This window comes from Mixophyes fleayi, chromosome 3, assembly GCF_038048845.1.
Source record: "Mixophyes fleayi isolate aMixFle1 chromosome 3, aMixFle1.hap1, whole genome shotgun sequence".
Taxonomy (NCBI): domain Eukaryota; kingdom Metazoa; phylum Chordata; class Amphibia; order Anura; family Limnodynastidae; genus Mixophyes; species Mixophyes fleayi.
Window position 1 is genome coordinate 90,328,697 of NC_134404.1, and position 24,007 is coordinate 90,352,703.

Consider the following 24,007-nt stretch of genomic DNA (forward strand, 5'->3'; position numbering starts at 1 on the left):
TTGTCCAGGAGACTGAAATAAGAAGTTTCTTAAGTTAAGATCCCTAATGAATCAGACCCATAGTTTTTTGGAACTCTGCTTTTGAGCTGGATGTATCAGTTTAGTTGCCTACTCAATAGCCAAGGCTCCTTGGTTTGTTTGTTTTTTACATTGTTGCAACAAAGTTAGTTGTCTATGTAAAATAGATAACCCTTAGTGCTGCTCAGATCTTTGTTCTTTATTGATTGTTAGCAAAATATGAGATCTCCTTTAATAACACCCCAATGTTTTATGTAACCTGACATATGTTACATAGAACTTATGGAAATAACATATAAAGGAGGTGCCATCATTATGGAGGGAATTCAGTTAGCTGTGAGGTGTCTCCGAAACAGTCCCGTCATTTTCCCTCCCGTGTCATAGTGATGTGAAGAGGAAATGAGCAGAGATTCTGTGCCGTATTGGTTGGCAGTGTTCGCAGCCAGACATCAAAATCACTCTGTGTTTGCTCAGAATCTGACCTAACGCCACAGAACACAGCAACGTACAACTCATCTTCGAGCACAAAGTACCCTCACTTAAACCTACGATTTCATGTGTGGAACAGGGAGGGGACTGGGCATATGCATGTAGTTAATGGACAGTGAGGGCGTGCCAAGCTCGAGTGCAAGCAGCAACAACCGATTCATGTTTTGGGCATCTCAAAGGTATGTGGATTTCTGTCATATAATTTGCACCAGTCACAGGTCGGGAGTAATTGCCGATTACTAGTGATGACGGTCGTGTATCGATGCTAGATCATGAATTTGCAATCAGGAGTGACTGTAGAAATGAGTTGTAAGTACAATAGACATTAATTACATCCTAATAAATGTATTTTACAGCGAGAAATAAAGCTACTTTTGGGACTTTATATGCCACATATATATTGGGCGTATACTGCAGTGTATTGTCTGTTAGAGCAGAGCGCACCTAGACGTATTCAACAACAGATATATCTTTACATCATCTTCTAGTTGAATACAGACGTGTATATGTCCAATTTACATGCTTTCTTAAGCAGAACGCACAACGCGTTTCTTTTGCGTGCCTTAATGGATCAGGCTCCATATACTGGTAACATGTTTGTAAACAACTAATGCTTCAAAACCACAATAAAAATAGAATGAATGGTTTCTTATGGGCTTCTTTACATCATTGCTAACATTTTAATTCAGTATTTAAATGTTTAGAATGCAGCATAACCTGTTTCTCACGCACACGCTACCAGAACATTAGTTGTAAGAGTAAAACACATGTAAAGCAGATGCAGAACTCATTACAAAGTCATAAAAAAGTATGCATTACTTTTCATGTGTTTTACAAATTTTTCTAGCACATGTGTGAACGAGCCCTAACCTTATTTTACCATGATCTAGCACCTATATGTGCCATATTTAATTAATACTTGCCTAACCATCCCGAAAAGTCCGGAAGACTCCCAAATTCAGGGTATGTTTCCTGGGAGAGCAGGCAATTCTCCCGCATTCTGTCTCTAATGGGCATCAATGATGCGATACATTACAAATCGCATATTTTTGCCTCGCCCCCTTATGACAAAATGTCGATTTTTGTCACTGGTGGGGCCAAAATGACGCAAATCGTCATACCCCGCCCCCTTCTGTCCTACCACCACACCCCTCTTCCGGGATCTTCTGGAGGGAGACAACACAACCAACACAAAGTAGGCAAGTATGACTTACCTACTCTCTCAGAACATCAAGGAGAATCAAATTTCAGGGAGTTTTCCTGGACTCCTGAGAGAGTAGGACACCCTCCCAGACCCCGCCTCTCCTACCTGCATAGAAGGCAGGGTCTTGATGAAGCAAACTGTGTTACCAGGCCCCCTGTAGTTGCCCTTTGAACCTCCCACCTATGCTCTGATATGTACTTTAGTTCTTTATGCAGAAACTAACTGGATGTTTGAATATTACTATTGAGTACTCCACATATAGAAAAAGTTTGTTAAAAAGGCACACCAATTTATGCAGTTATAATTGCTTTATATAGTAGTGGATATTATAAAAAGGCGCGACATCAGTACAATAGTGTATTGTGCATGGTGGAGGTTCCTTGCAAGTTTTGGGCTGCATATTTCAGCAAATTGAGTTGGGAACTTGGTCAGGATTAATGGCGTCCTCAATGTTGAGAAATGCAGGCAGGTACTTCTCCATCATGCAATACCATCAGGGAGGAGTCTGATTGGTTCCAAATTTATTCTGCAGCAGGTCAAAAACCCCAAACATACAGTCAATGTCATTAAGAAATATCTTCATTGTAAAGAAGAACAAGGAGTCCTGGAGGTGATGATATGGCCCCCACAGAGCCCTGATCTCAACATCATCGAGTCTGTCTGGGAATACATGAAGAGACAAAAGGATTGGAGCAAGATATGTGGTTAGTTGCCGAATTCCTTCAAAAACTGTGTGCAAGTGTACCTAGAAGAATTGATGCATTGATGCTGTTTTGAAGGCAAAGGGTGGTGACGCCAAATATTGATTTGATTTAGATTTTTATTCAGTTCATTCACTTTGCATTTTGTTAATTGATTAAAATAAACTATTAACACTTATAATTTTGAAAGCATTCTTACTTTGCAGCATTTTGTCCACACCTGCCTAAAACTTTTGCACTGTGCTGTATATATGTATATATATATATATATATATATATATAAATAGCAGTGCACCCAGGCTGTATATATATATATATATATATATATATATATATATATATATATATTTACATAGCAGAAATACAGCATTGCAGCATGACAAACTGCCAGGACATTCAGTAGTAAATGGAAGAAAACTGACCCCCAATGTTTCGGGAATAATCCATTTCTCAAGAAGGAGTCTCCACTTACTGTGCCTGACTGTCACACACATAGCTGTGTTTAGGGGTATGTAATTTGATATTGATGTTTATACATATGGACATGTATGCTTTTAACTTTGTATGTGCACAAGTGATTCTGCCAAATGTTATGCATTCGTACTTATCTTGTACGTCATTACAAGTTTCTTATTGAATGTTTACTTGTGGGTGTGCTGTTACTGCTTTCTATGTCCGACTCTCTACAGCCAATATCCCTGTGGATATTTACGTGGCTATTCCATAGAACAGCACAGGGCTTGTGATTTTTGTTTCAGTTCAAGCATCTCCCTTACACAGTAAGCTGAAGTCGACTAGGATTTCACCTCCTGTTTCCATGTATCTGATTTTTTGCTTTGATAGAATGTTCAATGTGTCCTTGTCTTTACTGTAGACTATATTGGCCCTAAATAAATAAAATATAACTTTATTAAAAAGTTAACTTCTGTACTGTCTTATACAAGACATAATGGAGTCAAGCTGATACACTTTCCTTCAGGCTTCTCTGTATTCTACAGCAATTCTCGCTATCAGATATATACTAATAAACACATAAAACAAAATTTCTGATCCAAGCAAGGTACTTACTTCACTATTAGAACTTGTTCTCAGTAAAGATAGCAGAATCCTGAGCACATTGAGAGATATTTGTATAGTCATTCTCAGGCTGAGCATTCATTTTATCTTTATTATATAGTTTTTGTCTACTTGGTGGAATGGCTTGTACCAACAAAACATTAATAGTTACTATTTACCAGGTTTAAAGGGGCACTACCCTAATTTGCTAAAGTTGTGAACTAAATACATATTTTGCCTATAGTGTGATTGTTATCTGGGTAACAAAGACTTGAGTTAAACAAATGAATTAAAATGAGGTATTGTTACTTTAGTGTGAAGTTACTGCTGAATATTACATTGCCTGCAAACAGTAATTTATATTTAATTAAAATAATAATTGTATTTATATAGTGCCTTTCTCCTAATTAGGACTCAAATAGTTTCAAGTTTAATACTGAATGTATTGGTTATGAAGTATTAGATGCTTAATCCTAATTATATCAACATTTATTCCAGGTAAAAATTTAGGTTAATTTTTATTTTTCTACATAATCGGAGTTTACCCATCACTTTCATCAAGTAATTGACATGTCAGAACTACATTTGCACCACTGGTGAGTGAGATCTCATGCAACAAAAATGTATTCTGTTTGCTAAAAAGAAAATAGAATTTGCACTATTAATTAAGCAACTAATTAGTAATCTAATAGGTAATGATAAGGTAATTGTCATATAAATTATAATGGTATGCCTGATACAAATTATACGCATGGTCTTGTAATCAATTTTTCTCAAAGATAAGTTTAAAAATATTTATATCTCCTCTGTATTATATCAATATTGCCTGGTCCCTAAAACACTGTTTTCACAGTTGTTGCTACACAAACGAAAAATCTAAAAATAATAATTCCATCAAACAGTATCCAGAAAGGAAAACATCTTTGGCTTCTGTGAAGAAGACATTCCTGTTTGATTACAGCTACCCACATTCTCTGCACTGGACAGCAAATGGCATATGCAATTACGTACATTGCCTGTCTCCTTTTGGTATCTTTGACCATAAAAGTCAATAGGTCACCGTTCAAAACCCACCTGCCACAATTCTGTCAAGTGCATGAGGAACGAAGTTAATTGTCAATGTGCAGAACATGCCCTTGGTGTAGTTAACCAACAAATAGCCAAAAAGGAGAAGTCTCATAGAAAATATTTTGATGTTAGATTAATAAACGTAAAACTGAACTTTTCAATTCCTTAAAAAATGCACAAGTCTAATATATATTGCATCTATTTTAGTGATAAGCCTAACATTTCCTGCTGGGATCTCCTCAAGATTCCAGCAAGCATCTATCAGCTGTCAGACGCTAAAGGGGTAACTAATAATTATGGCCCATAGCTCACTCTATCAGGCGGCAGGAGAGACAATCCTTGACATCATTAGCAGGTTTAGGTTGACGTTATTTTCTTTGGTAGAGGTCAGTGGTGAAGAGATGGAAAAGGATGGCACATCATTCATATGCAAAGCTGGAGGTCGTTGGCGCATCGGTGCTTCTTTCAACGCTTCAGCTTAAGTGGTGCTGCTACTACTATTTTTATTGTTATATAGCCCCACCATCAACAGTCATCCATTGTGCAAGCAACTAACATGGACTCTTTCAGGCTAAGTTCACTACCCATAGGGCCATTTTAATAGCCCTCAAAAATAGCACTTGCACACCATTGGACATCTTAATAATGGAGCCTGGAATAAAGAAGCCCTAAAATACATTCTATCTAAACTCTCTGGTGTCCTAGAAAGTGTGCAATAGATTTAATAGTCTGTGTAAATATTACCGTAACATGACTTGGGTCAAATAAAAACATAATAAAATATAATATGAATCTGACAGTAATCATCATAAAACTACCCTAACATTAACCCAATGCCTAAATCTGAAAATACTGCAAGCTCTGCAAGTACTAGACTTAATATTATCCCAAATGCATATTGAAGGACAGACCATAAACCTAACTCAATTGTAAAAGCTCTGTGAGAGTTCTAAATCTCACGCCTACATTGTGACATGCTGGTGATATTTCATACATATTGGTATGCTGTTTCCCATCCACTCTTGTGTCTGAATGCACACTTGGCTGAGCGTCTTTGCCTGGGTAAGAAACTGTAAGCTTTTTTTTTTGCTTGCACTGCTTCATAATTGAGACTTGATGATGCTGTTGCAAGTTATCTTTGTGCTATTAGCTTTACTCCACATATTAAAGTTAAAGTGACTAAACTGAGTTTGGCTGGGGATCACCTAACATTTGGGCGCCACAAAATTTCTGCAGCACCGTACAGAAGCAGACATAGGACCATACAGGGTAAAACAGTACCGAACATAAAACAAAAAAAACCAGCACTTTAAACACTCTAAACATAGTTTGCACAGTAAAGTTGGAGAGGAAGAACAGGTAGAGAGACAAGAGGGAAGTGGGCCCTGCTCGTAAGAGCTTACATCCTAAAGGGAAGGCAAACAGACAAAAGGCACACAGGGAGTCAGAGGAGGGATCAAATGCAAGACTAGCGAGTAGGGGGATAAGAGAGGGTGAGGTAGTCCGGCATGGAGTGAAGGTTAGGTGAATGGCAGGTAGGCTTTAAGGAACAGACATCAATTCAAATGCTAGCATCAATTCAAAGGTTAGCATTTTGTTCTGTATGCAACAATATTTTTGGTTGTGTTTTGCTAAATGCTTTTATTACCAGCAGTGATGGTACAACTTTAGGATGTTTAGCTCTTACGAGCAGGGTCCTCTTCTCTCCTGTCTCTCTACCTTTTTTCTCCTCCAACTCCACTGCGCTAGCTATGTTTGGACCTATTGAAGTACTGGTATTTTTTTTTTACTGTTCTGTACTGTCTTACCCTGAAATCTTGTGGTGCCCTGCAAATAAAAATTAATAATAATAATAATAATAATAATAACAACAATAATAATAATAATGATGGGATGGTGGTGAATCGGTGATACTGTTGATAGCAATTAACACTGATATATTCGCCAGAGAACTGTTCAAATTGCTTAATTTCTACACCTGAGGCCAACATGAAATATGGAGTGTTAAAGCACAGCATTTGTGGTCAGAGGGTGTCCCCAGCCTGCTTGCCCTGTTTGGACCTGGCATTCAGATTTGGGCTTTGTACAAAAGATGGGCATGATATCTTTGTAGGTGTGCCTGTAGTGCTTCCTACTGACAGTCTGTCTCTTAACCAACAAAGTGATTTCTATACAGCATATTGTATTATGAGGCATGTTAGCACATGTATCTTGTTTCTCACATACTTATGTCACCTGCTAGTGTGGTACAGTCAAAGTGATCAGCAATTACTGTCATTATCATTTTCTTATTCTGTCTGGCTTATTTATATCAATCCATCTCTTTTTGCAATTTTTTTTATATAACCACATGTTTACAAGTTGTAGCCTATATGTCAAAGAGATTCATTCAGCCAGTGACAGAACAACCATTGGTGCAGCAGGTGCAGTGCACCAAGGCTCATGGAGATAATGGGGCCTGCTGCATGGCAGATGCAGAGTGTCAGGGGCCCGGTTCTTTCCTCCACGCCTCCCAGAACCGGGGACCACAGCTCGCTAGTTCCGCCTCTGCATTCAGCTACTATATTGCTGGCATGGCTCTGACTAGTCAATAAGAAAAATGACTAGAAACAAGTTGTGTGTTTTCTGTAAACATTTGCCATAGTACAATTTATTAGTAAACAGTATGTAAATATAAGCCTAAATATTACCTTATCCAGGTGGATAACTAATCTTACAAGTTCCTATTTAGTTTATTCTCGATAGGTGATGTTATACCTGACTAACTGTTTATATATTTATCATTTGTGTCCAGGTACTCAGTATGTTGTGCACTACAATCAGGGCTGCCATCGGGGGTACAACAGTAAAAGGCCCAGACACACCAGGAGGTCTCTCGCACATCGACGCTGATCCCACAGTGTTCTTACTGAATGACCAGCCCGGCGAGGGAAAGATGCTCCAATCACAACAATAACATTTTCCTCGACCACACAATTAAATTGATTGTTTGACCTCACTGTGCTGTATAGTGAGTTGAAGAAGGAGCACTTTGCGCTCAATCTCTGTGTAACAGACAGTCTACATTTTCCACTGGATCTAACAAGTGACAGTCTCAAGGTGTCTGTAAGTCTAACTTTGCATATGGAAAAGTCTGAGGGGCTAACATTTGGGAAGTTTGATGGGTATTTAAGGGGCATGTGATGTTGGGTGGTTTAGAGGCACATACAGGACATATGGGGAGGTCTGATGGCATGTAAGGGATATGTGTGGAGCCCTGGGTGGCACAAGACCAGTCCTGATGAGCATATAAAGGGTATGTCGGGAGGTCTGATGGGCATGTAGGGGCATATGTGAAAGTCAGAGGGACATGTAAAGGACATATATGGAGATCTGAGGAACTAGAGGCCTGTGGGGAGGTGTGATGAGTATATAAGGGGATGTGGGAAAGTCTGCGGGCACAGGAAGAGAAGTCTGGGGGCATGTGGGGAAGTCTGAGGGGCATGTCAAGCATATGAGGAGGTCTGAGTTGTGGAGTACATGAGGAATCAGAGAGCGTGTCTGAGTGCATTTTGTGGCAAGTGGGGGTCTGATGGCATGTGGGGCTATTTTTGACCATATTGGAGATCTGAGTCACATGTGGGGGAAGTTCTGGGCAAGTGAAATGCATGTGAGGGCATTTTAGAATGAGTGATGTGGGTGTGCCAAGGTAATTTTTGGAATGTTTCTTCATTCTCAAAATTAAGGGTAATGTGTGTACGAGGATCATAATTATGACTTCTTTACTACAATGACTCGTTAGGTCAAATAACCTTGGTGGGGTAGTGAAAACAGACTTCCACTAAACGGATCCCAAATCAACAACAAATGCAATCAAGTATGCAATTAATTTAGATTGGACTCTAAAACACTATTATACTAGAAGTCATCAATACTATACTAGAAGTCATACACAATATAATATGTTAAGGGTACATAAAAGTGAAGAATACATACTTTCAGGGGTAGGTTGGGTTGGGTGGCGGTGATGTAACTGTAACCTTTTTTTACTCCAACTTCACCTTTGGGGCTGGCTGACTGCGAGCGCACACTGGATGTGTTATTGGCATTTTGAATTAAAAATCTACCCCTAACAGATAAGACCACCCCCTCCTGCTGCAGACCCTTCTTTCTCTTGGCCTCTCTGCCTCTGTCCTCGCATGGTTCCCCTCATACCCTGCCAACCGTTCCTTCTCTGTATCCACTTCTGATTGATCCCCAACTCCTCACTGTACGAGTCCTTTAGGGATCTGTTCTTGGCCTTCTACTCTTTTTGCTGTACTCTACCTCCCTGGGTGAACTCATCACTTCCTTCTGTCTCCAGTATCACCTTTATGCTGATGACATTCAACTCTACATCTCTTCTCCTGATCCCCTTCCCCCTTTCTCATATATCTGGCTGCCTTTCCACCAACTCTTCTTGGATGTCGTCACGTTTTCTCAAAATTAACAAAGCTAAAACCGAGCTCATTGCGTTCTCTCCTTCCAGCTCTTGATCCCTTCTTGATCTCTCTATCACTGTCAACAACACCACCATCACATCTGTTCCTCAACTCTGCTGCCTGGGCATCACATTCGACCCCTGTCTCTCTTTTGTCCCCCACATTCAATCTCTTGATCAATTCTGTCGATTCCAACTTTGCAATATCACCCGCATCTGGCCCTTCCTAAAAGAGGATGCCACCAAAACTATTATACATGCACTCATCATTTCCCATCTTGATTACTATAACCCCCTACTCACCGGCCTCCCTCGCTCGCACATCGACCCCCTACGTTCTATACTCAGCACAGCTGCTAGACTTCTTTTCCTCTCACGCCGCTGTTCTTCTGCCTGCCCTGTCTGCCTTGCCTTACATTGCCTTACATTGGCTCCACTTCCCCTACAGAATCCTCTTCAAACTTTTCACCCTCACCTGCAGAGCCCTCTCCCACTCCACCTCCCCATAACTCCAACCTCCTCTCTATTCAGAACCCCTCCCGCTCCCTGCAATCGGCCAGTGACCGCCGCCTCTCGTCCACTCTGATTACCTCATCCCACTCCAGAATCCAAGATTTCTCTCGAGCTGACCCACTCCACTGGAAGGACCTCCCATGCTCTATTTGACTGTCCCCTAATCTGTGCACCTTCAAACGGACACTTAAAACTCATCTGTTCCTCAAATCCTACCAACCATCCACCTAACCATCTCTCTGTGCTTGTTCTCTTCACCTCTCTCTCCTCTGCCCATTACTTACGCCTTGCACTAGGTCCCCTCTACTGACTTCCCATTGTGCCTACTGTCTGTATTCCGTCCATTTAAGATGTAAGCTCTTACGAGTAAGGCCCTCTTCCCTCTTGTCTCTACACATATTTTTTACTCCAACTTCACTGTACTAGTTATGCTTGAAGCTTTTGGAGTTGTGATATTATTTGTTTATTGTTCTGCACTGATTTACCCTGTCTTATGGCGCCCTATAAATAAATGATAATAATAATAATAATGATATGACGATTGCAATATAGGCTGATTAATAGGATATCACACTAGAATGCTAGAATGCTTTAATTTTTAATAGTCACTTTAATGCTGTGTGCATTGTACTGTATAGATCTTACTAGAATGATTTGTATATATGTTACTAGAATGTTTTGTATTATATAAAGATCGTTAGAATGCTCTCTGTATGATACATAGGTCAATAGAATGTTCACTGGATTGTAAATCGGTCATGAGAATGCTCTATGTACTGTATATTGATCACTTGAATGTTCTCTGGATTGTATAGCTGTTACTAATATCCTCTCTACATTGTATAGATGTTACTAGAATGCTCTCTGTACTGAATTGAGGTTACATGCTTGGTATATTAGTATTATTATTATTATTATTATTATTATTATTATTATTATTATTATTATTATTGTTTATTAATATAGTACCACCAATCACTCAGCCATGTACAGAAAAAATATAATCATTCACATCAGTCCCTAGCCCAGTAGAGATTACAGACTAAACTCCGTGCAACACACACACTTGAACACAGACTAGGGTATATTTTGTCAGAAGACAATCAGTATGTTTTTTGCCCATTTGAGGAGATCAGAACACCCGAAGGAAACACACTCAACATGGAAAAAGCATATAACAGATATAACAGATAGGGCCCTGGTTGAGAATCAAACTCATGACCCCATGGCTGTGAGGCAGAAAAATACTGTCTATTGTACCACCATCCTCTGTACTCAATAGAGGTCACACACTTTGTGCACTGTATTTTAGTAACTAGAATGCACTATGTATTGTACGAGGTCACTATAATGCTCTCTGTATTTTATAGAGGTTACTAGAATAGTCTCTGTTTTGAATACTAGTCAGATGGGGCTAGTTTCCTGGACCCAGACAAGAAACCAACAGCTGATTGGGAAAGCTGCAATAACAGGTAAGAGAGAGCAGCACAGTCCACCAACAGGCTCATTAGCCTTCCTAATTTTTTTCCCACTCTCCCTTGCTCTCTCTCATTTCTTCCTTTTCTCTCCCTCTCCTTTATTGTCTTCTGTCTCTCACCTTGCTCAATGTCTTGTCCATCCCCCTGATGTGTCTCTCTACCTTCTATCTTACTTGCCTCCTACCTTCTTCCTGTTTCCTCCAGCATGGCTAAGCCCCCAACACAATGTGACCATGCTCCTTTGGCTCATTTGGCCCATTTATTGTGGGGGCTCCAAGAAGTTGCAATATCAGGACCCTGAATTCCTCTTGGCGAGCCTGTATATGAATAGTTGTGCACTAACAGTTACAGCTAGAACAGATGCTGGTACAATTAAGTAAACAAACAGAATAAAATTCAGCATAAGACATAGCAATGGGGAAGTACGAGGTAGAGGAGAGTGGACAGATATGATACATATGTTAGGGAGGACCCTTTAGAACTTACTTTCTAGAGGGATGGGGGGTAAGAGAGACAGTAGGAGCAAATAGGACACAAGTGGAGTCAGGAGAAAGTTACCATGGTGATCAAGGAGCAGGTGGGGTAGGCAAGCCTGAAGAGGTGGGTTTTGAGAGAGCGTTTGAACGAGTGTAGGTTGGGGAGAGTCTGGTAGGGCACGGCACGGAGTTCCGTTGGTGGGGAGCAGTGCAGGAGAAGTCTTGGATTTGGAGGTGGTTATGAGAGAAGCAGAGAGTCAAAGGTGTTATAAGCTAAGATGTATCTTGTGATGAGACAAAGATGTTAGGAGGGGAAACATTGGTGAGAGCTTTGTAAATGAAGGTGAGCAGTTTCACCTGGATTCTAGAGGGAATGGGGAGACAGTGAAGAGATTTACAGAGTGAGGTAGCGGATGCAGAGTGGCGGGAGAAGAAGATTTGTCTAGCCACAGCATTCAAGATGGATTATAGAGGGGGAAAAGCAGGTTAGGGGAACGCCAGTGAGGAGGAGGTCACAGTAGTCCTGGTGGGGAATAATGATCAAGAGGACTTCCTGTGTAGGGCAATAGCATATTTGGAAATGTTGGGGTGGCGACAAAGCTGCAAGAGGGACTGGATGTGAAGAGTGAAGCTGGGGCAGAATCATGTGTGAGAGATGCTTCCTTTAACATTATTGCTTAAAACTGTCTTAAAAGTGTTATACAATTTTCCTTGAACATCTAATGAAACTGTCCTATGGTGTCTATTGATAGTGAAGTAAGATAAAAAAAAATATTATACTGTGCCCAGAATTACCCATGTTCATATATTTCACATAACATTCATATAATAATAAAGTAACACATTTATATTACAAGGTATTCCTGGTATGCATAGCAGACGTGTTTTTCCTTCTCTGTTACCCTTTCCATTGTGGCATGCTTTCAAAATAGGCCGGACCTGTCTAAATGGAGAGTAAAACATGAATATTTATCACTGTATCAAAACATACTTAAACACTAGCTCTACCTTATATAAGACATGTCCCTTTGCTGCATTTGTTTATATTAGAGCTCAATATTGTTAACTTTAATGCTGCTACTGTAACATTTCGTACTATGCTGAATCAAAGGAAATGTCTACAAAACATCTGATCTATGATCACAGGGAATATTTATGCGCACAGGATTCCCTGCTTTTTAACAAGGCTTCTATGAATGGTTAAGCTTTGCAAAGAGCCACTGTTGCCTAGTAAATGTAATATCATCATCAGTTCCTGTCATCCCTCTGAGCCACACATGTGAACCATCTGATTACTTGGCCTCAATGCAAAAATATTTTGTTGCCTCTGCCCATTTGCAGATGTAAATCTTTAGTATTAAATGCATATGATCTATGTAAACAACACATACTCAAAAGTTGTTTTAATAGTCAATAACCGATGGTTATTCATTTTAGCTAAATCCAGCCTATAAAAGCCAATGCATATTATTTTTTCCTGTGCCGAATACAGTATAGTGAAGTAAAGGACACTTCAACTATAACAATTAACTGCCCACCTTTGTGTCTAGATAGGGGGGATCCCACACTTAGGAAGCCCTTTCTCTGTGCTTAGGGGACCCTTGCTGAAATAGAATCCAGATGAGCGGACAAGAGCAATGCTTAATATCTATTGCATCATGCTACTGCTTCAGGTCACTGTCATAATAACATTTCAAAGTTCCAGTGCAGTAAGTATATGTGCTGTGTAATATTTCAATTTACATTTCATTTCTATGGATTAAACCACTAGAGGCCTAGCTATGGGTGATTCAGTTGTGCTTGCTTTCAACTGAAACAACACACTTAAGCAACATAAAAAGGCATGGGTTTTTATGTGTATATTTTACAATTCCCCGTTGCTCTATACATTGCAGTAGAGGTAACCGAGGAGGGCCTTCCAGAGTTAAACAGTAGCAGGGGATGGTACGTGGATTCGTTTATAGCATTTTCCACCCCAAAAAATAGTTTTCACTTTTAATGTGAAAGCTTTTGCTGCTTTTTAATATTTTTTTTAAAGCACTTAAGGGATATCTCTATTTTTCTTACATCCACACTCCCCCACATTTCTTATGAATGAAAGGATATTTTATTCTACTACCACCCTCATTTTTTTCTCCAGTTCTCAATCTTTCGGTTGTAGTATTTGTTCTTTGCATTTCCCTCTGTTGGAAAACACCTACACATACAGAGCTGCTACAACCTGGGGCATTAGATTTCTGGTCCAGTACATTGCATGTAGCTGAATGTAGAGTGAGGTATGACAGTTGAGGTGACTGCTATATTAATGGCCCACGTGCTTAGCTTTTGGCTGGCTCTGATATTATGTTGATGTTATGTCTATTGCTGGCTTTTATGTAACTAATCAATAAATGTTTCAGCCTTGCCCTTACTCAAAGTATCTCTGTAGTGTTATTATGGAAAGGGATAAAAGTATAATGGCTTGTCAGTTATTGCTGTCTATAAGGGTCATTTATTAAGCTCTGCAGTGCAAATGCCATCTTGTAATATCTTTTATGCACGATTGCACTTAAGTTTAAGGATAAATTTATGGCTTAGTGTGTCATTATAGCAGAGACTGCAGCATTGGCAAATACTACGCCTCCTTATGGGAGGAGCTCGACAGATTTCAGAATCATCAGTGACATCATCAGTGACACACTGATACATATATTCATGTCAAACCTCAATGTGCGTTAATGTGTATTGGTATTATATAAATATTGTTGTTGTTGTACATTTTGGTTCCTGTAGAACTTGCTGTCATCCTTTATGTAAGTATGATTGAAAACAGAAGTTTTTTAGATATTTATTGGGAATCGATTCTTCCTCCCATTTATCGCAGCAATCAAAAATACTCTTTGGCGCTTATTTATTTTAAAAACAAATCTCTAGGGCAACCTTTACTGATGCAATGTTATAAGATTGATGTGTATATGCACAATGAAGATAGAAGCCCAGATTTAGGCTTTCAGTTCCATTAATATAGCTATCTTTTTATCTATCTGTCTGTCTGTCTGTCTGTTGAACTATCTATCAAAGAAGAAGTTTGTTTGTTTGTTTGTATGTATGTAGGCGAATATCTACGACAACCTATGCAGCGATTCGGATAAAACCAATGCGAGGAGGTCCAGTTGGATCCTGGCCAAATTTTAAGGGGTTTAAGGACCCACTTTGACCCACGGAGCCTGTTCTGAGCCTTCCACTGGATGGATTTGAATGAAAATTTCAAAAGACTTTTAACATTGGATCCAAGTAAACATATCAGGTGGTGTAGGCCTCAGTCAGACCTCCCGTTGATGTATGCCTCAGTCAGACCTCCTGTTGATGTATGCTGGCCAGAACTTTGTCCTGGGAAGCCTGTTCTGGGCCCTCCTCTGTATGGATTTGGTTTATTTGCATTCGGACACCCCTGCACCGATTGGGAAGAAATCAATGCGAGGTGGTCCAATTGGATCCTGTGCAGGTTTTAAGAGAGTTAGGGTCCTGATTGGACCACCAGTTGGTGTATGGTGGGCAGAACTTTGACCCGGGGACTCTGTTTTGAGCCTTCCACTGGATGGATTTGAACAAAAACTTCACACACTGGTAACATTGGATCCCAGAAGACATATTAGGGGGTTAACTTCCCAATCGGACCTCAAATTGGTGTACACAGTCCAGAACTTTGACCCAGGAAGCTTGTTCTGGGCCCTCCACTGGATGGATTTGTTTTATTTGTCTGTCTGGTTATACATTCGGACACCCCTGCACCGATTGGCATGAAACCAACGCGAGGTGGTCCAGTTTTATCCTGGACCGGTTTTAGGAGGTTTTGGGTCCTAATCGGACCTCCCGTTGGTGTACGCTGGGCAGAGCTTTGACCCGGAGAGCGTGTTCTGAGCCTTCTACTGGATGGATTTGGTTTGTTTGTCTGTCCGGTTATGCATTTGGACACCTCTACTTCGATTGGGATGAAACCAACGCGAGGTGGTCCAGTTGGATCCTGGCTAATAGGGGTTTTATGGTCTCGGTCGGACCTCCTATTAGTGTACGCTGGGCAGAACGTTGACACGGGGAGCCTGTTCTGAGCCTTTCACTGGCTGGATTTGGACGATAACTTCACAGACTGGTAACATTGGATCCCAGAAGACATACAAGGGGGTTGAGGTCCCGATCAGATCTCCCGTTGGTGTACCCTGGGAAGAACTTTGACCTGGGGAGCCTGTTCTTTACCTTATACTTAATGAATTTGGAAAACATCTATATATATATATAAAAGAAGTTTGATTGTCTCTTTGTTTGTTTGTTGGCGAATATATTCAACACCCCTGCACCGATCAGGATCAAATCAATGCAAGATGGTCCAGTTGGACCCTAGCCAGGCTCTAACAGGGTTAGGGTCCATGTCAAACCTCCATTTGGTGTACGCTGGGCAGAACTTTGACCCCATGGAGCCTGTTCTGAGCCTTCCACTGGATAGATTTGGACGAAACTGGATGGATTTGGATGAAAACTTCACAGACAGGTAACATTAGATCCCAGAAGAAATACAAGGGGGTTGAGGTTCTGGTTAGATCTCCCATTAGTGTATACTGGCCAGAATTTTGACATGAGGAGCCTGTTCTGGGCATTCCAATGGATGGATTTGGCTTGTTTGTCTGTCCAGTTATGCATTCGGACACCCCTGCAACGATTGGGATGAAACCAATGTGGCCAGGTTTTAGGAGGTTTCGAGTCCCGGTCGGAACTCCTGTTGTTGTACGTTGGACAGAATTTTAACTTAGGGAGCCTGTCCTGAGGTTTCCACTGAAAGGATTTGTATGAAAATTCACAGACTGGTAACATTAGATCCCAGAAGACATACGAGGGGGTTGAGGTTCTGATCAGATCTTCTGTTGGTGTAAGCAGACCAGAACTTTGACCTGGGGAGCCTGTTCTGGGCATTCCAATGGATAGATTTGGAAAACATTTACTATAGAAACAAAAACGACACTGGACAGCCACCTAATGGGTGTGTTGGAAGACCTTCTAAGTTGCTAATTATTTTTAAAATGTTGACAGTGAGATCCAACTTATTTTGAACTTAATAGCTTGGATAAAACCTTGAAGATTTAAACATGGACAATGCCGGGTACTTCAGCTAGTATATATATATTTATATATATATATATATATATATATATATATATATATATATATATTATTATTATTATTATTATCATTTATTTGTTGGGCGCCACAGGGTTTCCGCAGCGCCGTACATAGTACAAACAGTAGACCGTACAGGGTTAAACAGTACAGAACGATTAACACAAAGTACCAATGCTTCAGTAACTCCAGGACAGCCATAAGGAGTAAGGACAGAGCAGAAGAACAGGTATGGAGACACAGGGGAAGAGGGGCCCTGCTCATAAGAGCTTACATCCTAAGGGAGGGTGGACAAATCAGACACGAGAGGGAGCTGGTGATGCCAGGGGAGTGAGGGAATAGCGAGCAGAGTAGATGAGGGGTTAAGTGGATGGTTGATAAGCTTTGAGGAACAGGTGAGTTTTAAGTGCTCGTTTGAAGGAGCACAGATTGGGAGCGAGACGGATGGAACGAGGGAGGTCGTTCCAGTGCAGTGGGGCAGCTCGGGCGAAGTCTTCGATTCTGGAGTGGGAAGTGGTAATTAGAGTGGAGGAGAGGCGAAGGTCATTAGCAGAGCGCAGGGGCCGGGCAGGAGTGTGAATGGTGAGGAGGTTGGCGATATAGGGAGCATTAGACAGGGAGAGAGCCTTGTAAGTGGTGATAAGGAGTTTGAAGAGGATTCTGTAGGGGATGGGGAGCCAGTGTAAGGCATGGCAGAGAGGGGAGGCAGAGGAGGAGAAGGTTGCAGTAGTCGAGGAGGGAGATGATGAGTGCGTGGATGATGATTTTGGTAGCGTCTTGTGAGAGGAAGGGTCGGATGGGGCGATGTTGCGCAGCTGGAAGCGACAGGCTTGAGCAAGGGATTGGACATGGGGGGCAAAAGAGAGAGATGAGTCGAGGGTGACACCCAGGCAGCGGAGTTGGATGACAGAGGAGATGGTGGTGTTATTAACAACGATAGAGAGGTTGTGGTGGGAGGGGAGTCTAGGGGGAGGAAAGACAATGAGTTCGGTTTTAGAGATGATAATTTTGAGAAAGCGTGAGGACATCCAGGTGGAGATGGCAGAGAGGCAGTCAGATACCCGAGAGAGGAGGGAGGGAGAGAGATCAGGAGAAGAAATGTAAAGTTGAATGTCGTCAGCATAAAGGTGATACTGAAGACCAAAGGAGGAGATAAGGGCACCGAGGGAGGATGTGTAGAGCGAAAAGAGTAGGGGGCCGAGGACAGAGCCCTGGGGGACTCCTACCGAGAGAGAGGAGGGGGTGGAGGAAGAGCCAGACATGGAGACAGAGAAGGAACGGTTAGCAAGGTAGGAGCAGAACCAGCCATGGACGGAACCAGAGAGGCCGAGAGAGAGAAGAGTTTGCAGAAGGAGGGGGTGGTCCACTGTGTCAAAGGCAGCGGAGAGGTCAAGAAGGATGAGTATGGAAAAGTGACCCTTAGATTTGGCCGATAGGAGGTCATTGGTCACTTTGGCCAGGGCAGTTTCAGTAGAGTGGAGGGGGCGGTATCCAGATTGGAGAGGGTCAAGGAGGGAATTGTCCGAGAGATATCTGGTGAGGCCACAGCAGACAATTTGCTCAAGAAGTTTGGAGGCGTAGGGGAGAAGAGAGATGGGGCGATAGCTGGCGACAGTGGTGGGGTCAAGATTAGGTTTTTTGAGGATAGGAGAGATAAGAGCATGTTTAAATGAGGAGGGTACTACACCAGAGGAGAGTGATAGGTTAAAAAGGTGTGCCAGTTAGGAGCAGGCAGTGGGAGAGAGAGAGCGAAGGAGGTTAGAGGGGATGGGATCGAGAGGACAGGTGGAGGGTGGAGAGGAAAGAATAAGGGATCGAACATATATATATACATATACATATATATATATATATATATATATATATATATATATATATATAATTTTTATTTTTTAAGCTCTTAAAAAAACACAAAACTGAAATAACACTATCCCTACTACATATTTCATATGGCTGTCTTTCCTTTTTGAAAACAAAATGCATTCTACCATTTTTCAATTTGGCTACTGGGTAGCATTCATTGATGAATGATATATTGGCACAGAATTCAGTGTGGCAATTGCCAATCTGTTTCTGATAAAACATCCACAGTAATATCTATTAAATTGCTGTACATCATGTGGCTGTCTTTGCAGCCTGGTTTCGGAGAAACAGAGTGATGTCACCACTGAAGTTTCCCTGCAGGAGGGATAAACTTTGTTTCTTATAAAACCCAAATTATCTTTCCTATTCAGCTTTCCTATACATATTAACTAATGTTAGATAACATGCTCTTGTAATAAAAAAAAATAAACTCATTGTTGCATTTCTATTAGGGCTAAAACAATAAAAAAGCTTTTAAAAAATGTATATATGAACTTTATTATTAGGGATGTCACAAACTAGACCGAACCATGGATGTAATTACCGGGGTAGCAGAGGTAGTAGCTGATATGGAGCCCAGCAGCTGAGAGGACTCATCAGCACCCTAGAGTAGCTACCACCCGTGCTACTTTGGGACCTGCTCATCTCTGCAATCTGCCATCTCCTCTTAGCTTAATGAGCTCCCTGCAGTGTGATTGCCAATACTACAAGGCATTTGATGCACCAGAATGCCGTGCATGCAAGCCTATATTCTAGGGCTCCAAAATTAAATTCTCCTTAAAGGGAGAAACTGATGTTCCATTTCTCTCTGAGCAGGAAATACAGCATAGTGCGTAGCGCAGGTGGGCAGGCACCTGGCAAGGTGTTAATAGGAAGCAGTGGGGAAAGTGTCCCTAGAAAGTTTGTTTGCCCCTTCAAACTTTTGCTTTGGGGCCCACAAATTTCCCACACACACACACACGCACACACACACACACACAATAAAACAATTTTACTAGGATTGACTGCGTGATTAGCCATATGTGTATCCAATGTAATCCATTAATGTCAAATTTGGCATATTCACTGCAAAATCAGCACAGACCTCTAGCAGCATCAGAGTTTAATCAAATGCTATTACTTTTTTAAAGTTATTTGTAAAAATAACACTAAAAAGAAGGCACACCCTACAGCATTTAAACAATCAAGATTCCGAGACTAGACCACCATGTCACTGTAAGCAGAAGATGGCTTATTCCTTTAAGTCTATTAACACTCTATGAAACTACACGGCTTAGATTGCATTAAGTGGAACAGGTGTTGTCCTGGTCTGAAGTCATACATGTCATGCTAAGACATGCTTATTTCGCATAGGTTTTAATTGTTACTTAATATGTACAAGTCAAGAAAAATGCAAAACAATCCCAGAGCCAGAGAAATGTAATTTCCCTCCACTGCATAAAGAAGTATTTTTTCCTTTTGTACAGCATGACATGAACATTATTGAACATAACCGGCTGCTGTGTACAGCTGCTGCTGTTTACGTTACTGAGATAACTGCTATCTATCATCAGACACGTAGCTTATAACTGGATACAATTAGGACCTTGCAAGTGGCTTTTCTCTTTCATATCACTTCAGTACAAAATTAGGATATCATGTTTGTTACAACCAGGGCTGCCATCAGAAATTTTGGGGCCCTGTACAAATGAAACAGACAGGCCCCCTTCCGGAACACCCACATCATTCATCCAGAAATCTTTTCACTTGTCAACCCGCTCCCATCCACTTTAAATACATGGCAATATTCCGTGCACATAACAGCTTCACTTCAACAGCAGTGCAGTTTGTAGCAGGACATAGCTCCCATCTATCCTTGCAGATAAGGGTTGGGACAGTCACACAGAATGGGGACTGCCCTAACAGAATCAGAACAGTTTGCAGACTGTCCTGTGCTCTCCTAACTGTTCTTGCAGTTTTCACTATCTGCTGCTCCTCGGTCTTAAGCTCAGGTGCTGCTTGTCTGGATCATGAAATGTTGGGCGCCTGTTTGGAAAAATGAATAGGTAAATGAAATATGGAAGGTCTAGCAATGAGTAATCCCTCTTAGAGCTTCCTCCACCGAGTCAGCCCTAATGTGAAATTGATAGCATTCACATTTAATAATTAGACCTTCCTCCATGTAACCAACCCAAAATAAAATTAATAGCATTAAAATTTAATAAATAGACCTATTTCACCCAACCAGCCCCAACATTAAATATAAGTAGCATTCAAAGTTAATAAATAGAGCTATCTCCTCCCTATATGCACTGCCATTAAATTGTATAGTATTCACTGTTAATAAATACACCTATTTCGAAGATAAAGCTGTTCTACTCAAATTTGATTGTAGGTGCACATCAACTTGGCGTGTGCACCGGCCACTTTTATCGTTTTGGGTTTTGGGTTCTGATAAGCTTGAGGTTTTGGGTTCTGATTTGTTTTGCCAAAACACCTGACGAAAGGTTTTGGTTCTGATTTAGGGTTTTGGGTTCTGATTTATTTTTAAAAAAGCATAAAAAGTGCTAAAATCCAGTTGTTGGGTTTTTTTTTTCACTCCTACGCTATTATTAACCTCAATAACATTCAATAACAATGATTTCCACTAATTTCCAGTCTATTCAGAACACCTCACACCTCACAATATTGTTTTTAGTCCAAAACGTTGCACCGAGGTAGCTGGATGTCTAAGCTAAGCGACACAAGTGGGCGGCACAAACACGTGGCCCATCGTAGGTGGCTGTGTAGGCTTGAATGGCCTTTTTCTGCTCCTCCATCCTCTGCAGCATATAGAGGGTGGAGTTCAAGCGCGTCACTACCTCTTGTTTTTGTTAATGGCAGGGCATGTTCATGCTTTTTTGATGTAGCAGGAACAGTGAACGTAATTTAATTACTTTAATATCTGATATTAAGCTTTCTGGACTGCGTAGTGGAGTGGCCCCGGTACCCAATTTGGTACCGGGGCCACAATACCTCCTCCAACTTGTCTGAATTCCACTGCACAGATGGCTGCTCCTACATCCTCTGCAGCATATAGAGGGTGGAGTTCTAGCGTGTCACTACCTCTTGTTTTCGTTGATGACAGGGGATTTTCATTCTTTTTTTATTTGGCAGGAACAGTGAACGTAGTTTAATATCTGATAAGAAGCTTTCTGGACTGCGTAGTGGAGTGGCCCCGGTACCCAATTTGTTACTGAGGCCACAATACCTCCTCCAACTTGTCTGAATTCCACTGCACAGATGGCTGCTCCTACATCCTCTGCAGCATAGAGAGGGTGGAGTTCCAGCGTGTCACAACCTCTTGTTTGAGGTGATGGCAGGGCAGGTTCAGACTTTTTTGATGTTGCTCGAGTCTGTGGTAGGCACTAGCAGAATGCAGAAAGTGTCCAGCAGGGCACCGCAAACATCTCCTGCACACCCCTGTCACTCTTCCGGTAATGCTGCACCACCAAATTAACGGTGTGGGCAAAACATGAGACGTGCTGGAAATTGCCCATATGTAATGCCCGCACAATGTTACTGGCGTTTTCTGACACCACAAATCCCCAGGAGAGTCTAAGTGGGGTAAGCCACTGCGAGATTATTTCCCTCAGTTTCTCTAAGAGGTTGTCAGCGTTGTGCCTCTTATTAAAACCTGTGATACACAACGTTGCCTGCCTTGGCACGAGCAGCCGTTGTGGAGATTCTGCTACTGATGCATCTGCTGCTGTTGCTGCGGAAGGCGATGCATCTACCCAGTGGGCTGTCACAGTCATATAGTCCTTCGTTTGCCCTGAACCACTTGTCCACATGTCCGTGATTAAGTGGACAGTGGGTACAACCGCATTTTTCAGAGCACTGAGGACACTTGTTCGTACTTCTCTGTACATCCCGGGTATCGCCTGCCTAGTGAAGTGGAATCTCGAGGGGATTTGGTACCGGGGCCACAATACCTCTATCAACTGTCTAAATCCCACTCCACTGATGGCGGACACCGGACGCACGTCTAACACCAACATTGCTGTCATTGACGCAGTTATCCGCTTTGCCATAGGATGACTAGTGTCGTACTTGGTGCTCATGGCAAACGACTGTTGGACGGTCAATTGTTTGGTGAAAGACGTAGCGGTCTTACGATTTCCCCTCTGGGAAGATGACCGACTACCAGCAGCAACAGCAGCAGTGGCAGTAGTAGGCGTACCACTGCAGGATTCCTCAGATGAATCCTGTATTGAAGAGGACTCAGTCTGGCTGGTGACATGGCCTTCAGGACTAAATCTGATGGAGATCGTGGAGGAAGTTGACGAGGAGGGTGTTGGTGGTGTGTATCCAACAGGACCAAGGGATTTAGGTGTCCCTGGACTGATGACGGTCCTAGCCCCAGTTCCTGAACTAATCACTGAACTATGAAGATTATTCAGGTGACGTATAAGGGAGTATGTCCCTAGGTGGCCAAGATCCTTACCCCTGCTTATTTGAGCTTTACATAAGCTACATATGGCCATACATTTGTTGTCCGGATTGGGATAAAAATAACTCCAGACCGAAGAGGTGGATGTTTTGGTCTTCTGACCAGGCATGACGATGGGATTTTTCATCCCATGGACAACAACTGATTCCCCCCCTGGTGCCTCATTTAAGATAACCACATCAGCATCCTCCTCATCAAGTTCCTCCTCAGCGCCAGCTACATCAATATCCTCCTCCCGGTGTACAACATTCACACCTTCATTAGCCAAATCTGTAACTGGACTGTGGGTGATCCTTCCAGCATATGCAGAGGGTGTGCTGCAAATGGTGGAAGGAGCCACCTCTTCCCGTACAGTGATGGGGAGGTCAGGCTTCGCAACCACCAACACCCTTGGACTCGCCTTGGGGATTTGTGATGTCATGTGTTTAGAAGGCAGAGTTGTTTGCTGTGTTGTTGCTGACAGCATAACTCTCTTAAATTTTTTGGAGGGGGGGGAGGAGGGCTTAGATCCTTGGGTGAAGCTGAACCACTAGTCCTGAACACGGGCCAGGGCCTAGGCCATTCCTTGCCACTCCGTGTCGTAAATGGCATATTGACAAGTTTTCGTTTCTCCTCAGATGTTTTTAATTTCATTTTTTTGGTAATTTTTATGAACTTTGGGTTTTTGGATTTTACATGCCCTCTACTAGGAGATTGGGCATCGGCCTTGTCAGACGACGTTGATGGCATTTCATCGTCTATGTTATGAATAGTGGCAGCAGGTTCAGCATTAGAAGGAAGTGGGTCTTGATCTTTCCCTACTTTATCCTCCAAATTTTGATACTCCATTATATGCAACACACGTTGTATTACAGTACTTTTTTTTAAATACTGCTGGAACAGTGAACAATTTTTAATAGATTGCAGTATTAATGTTTCTGGACTGCAAGAACAGTGAACAATTTTTAATAGATTGCAGTATAAATGTTTCTGGACTGCAAGAACAGTGAACAATTTTTTTATATATTGCAGTATTAATGTTTCTGGATTGCAAGAACAGTGAACAATTTTTTATAGATTGCAG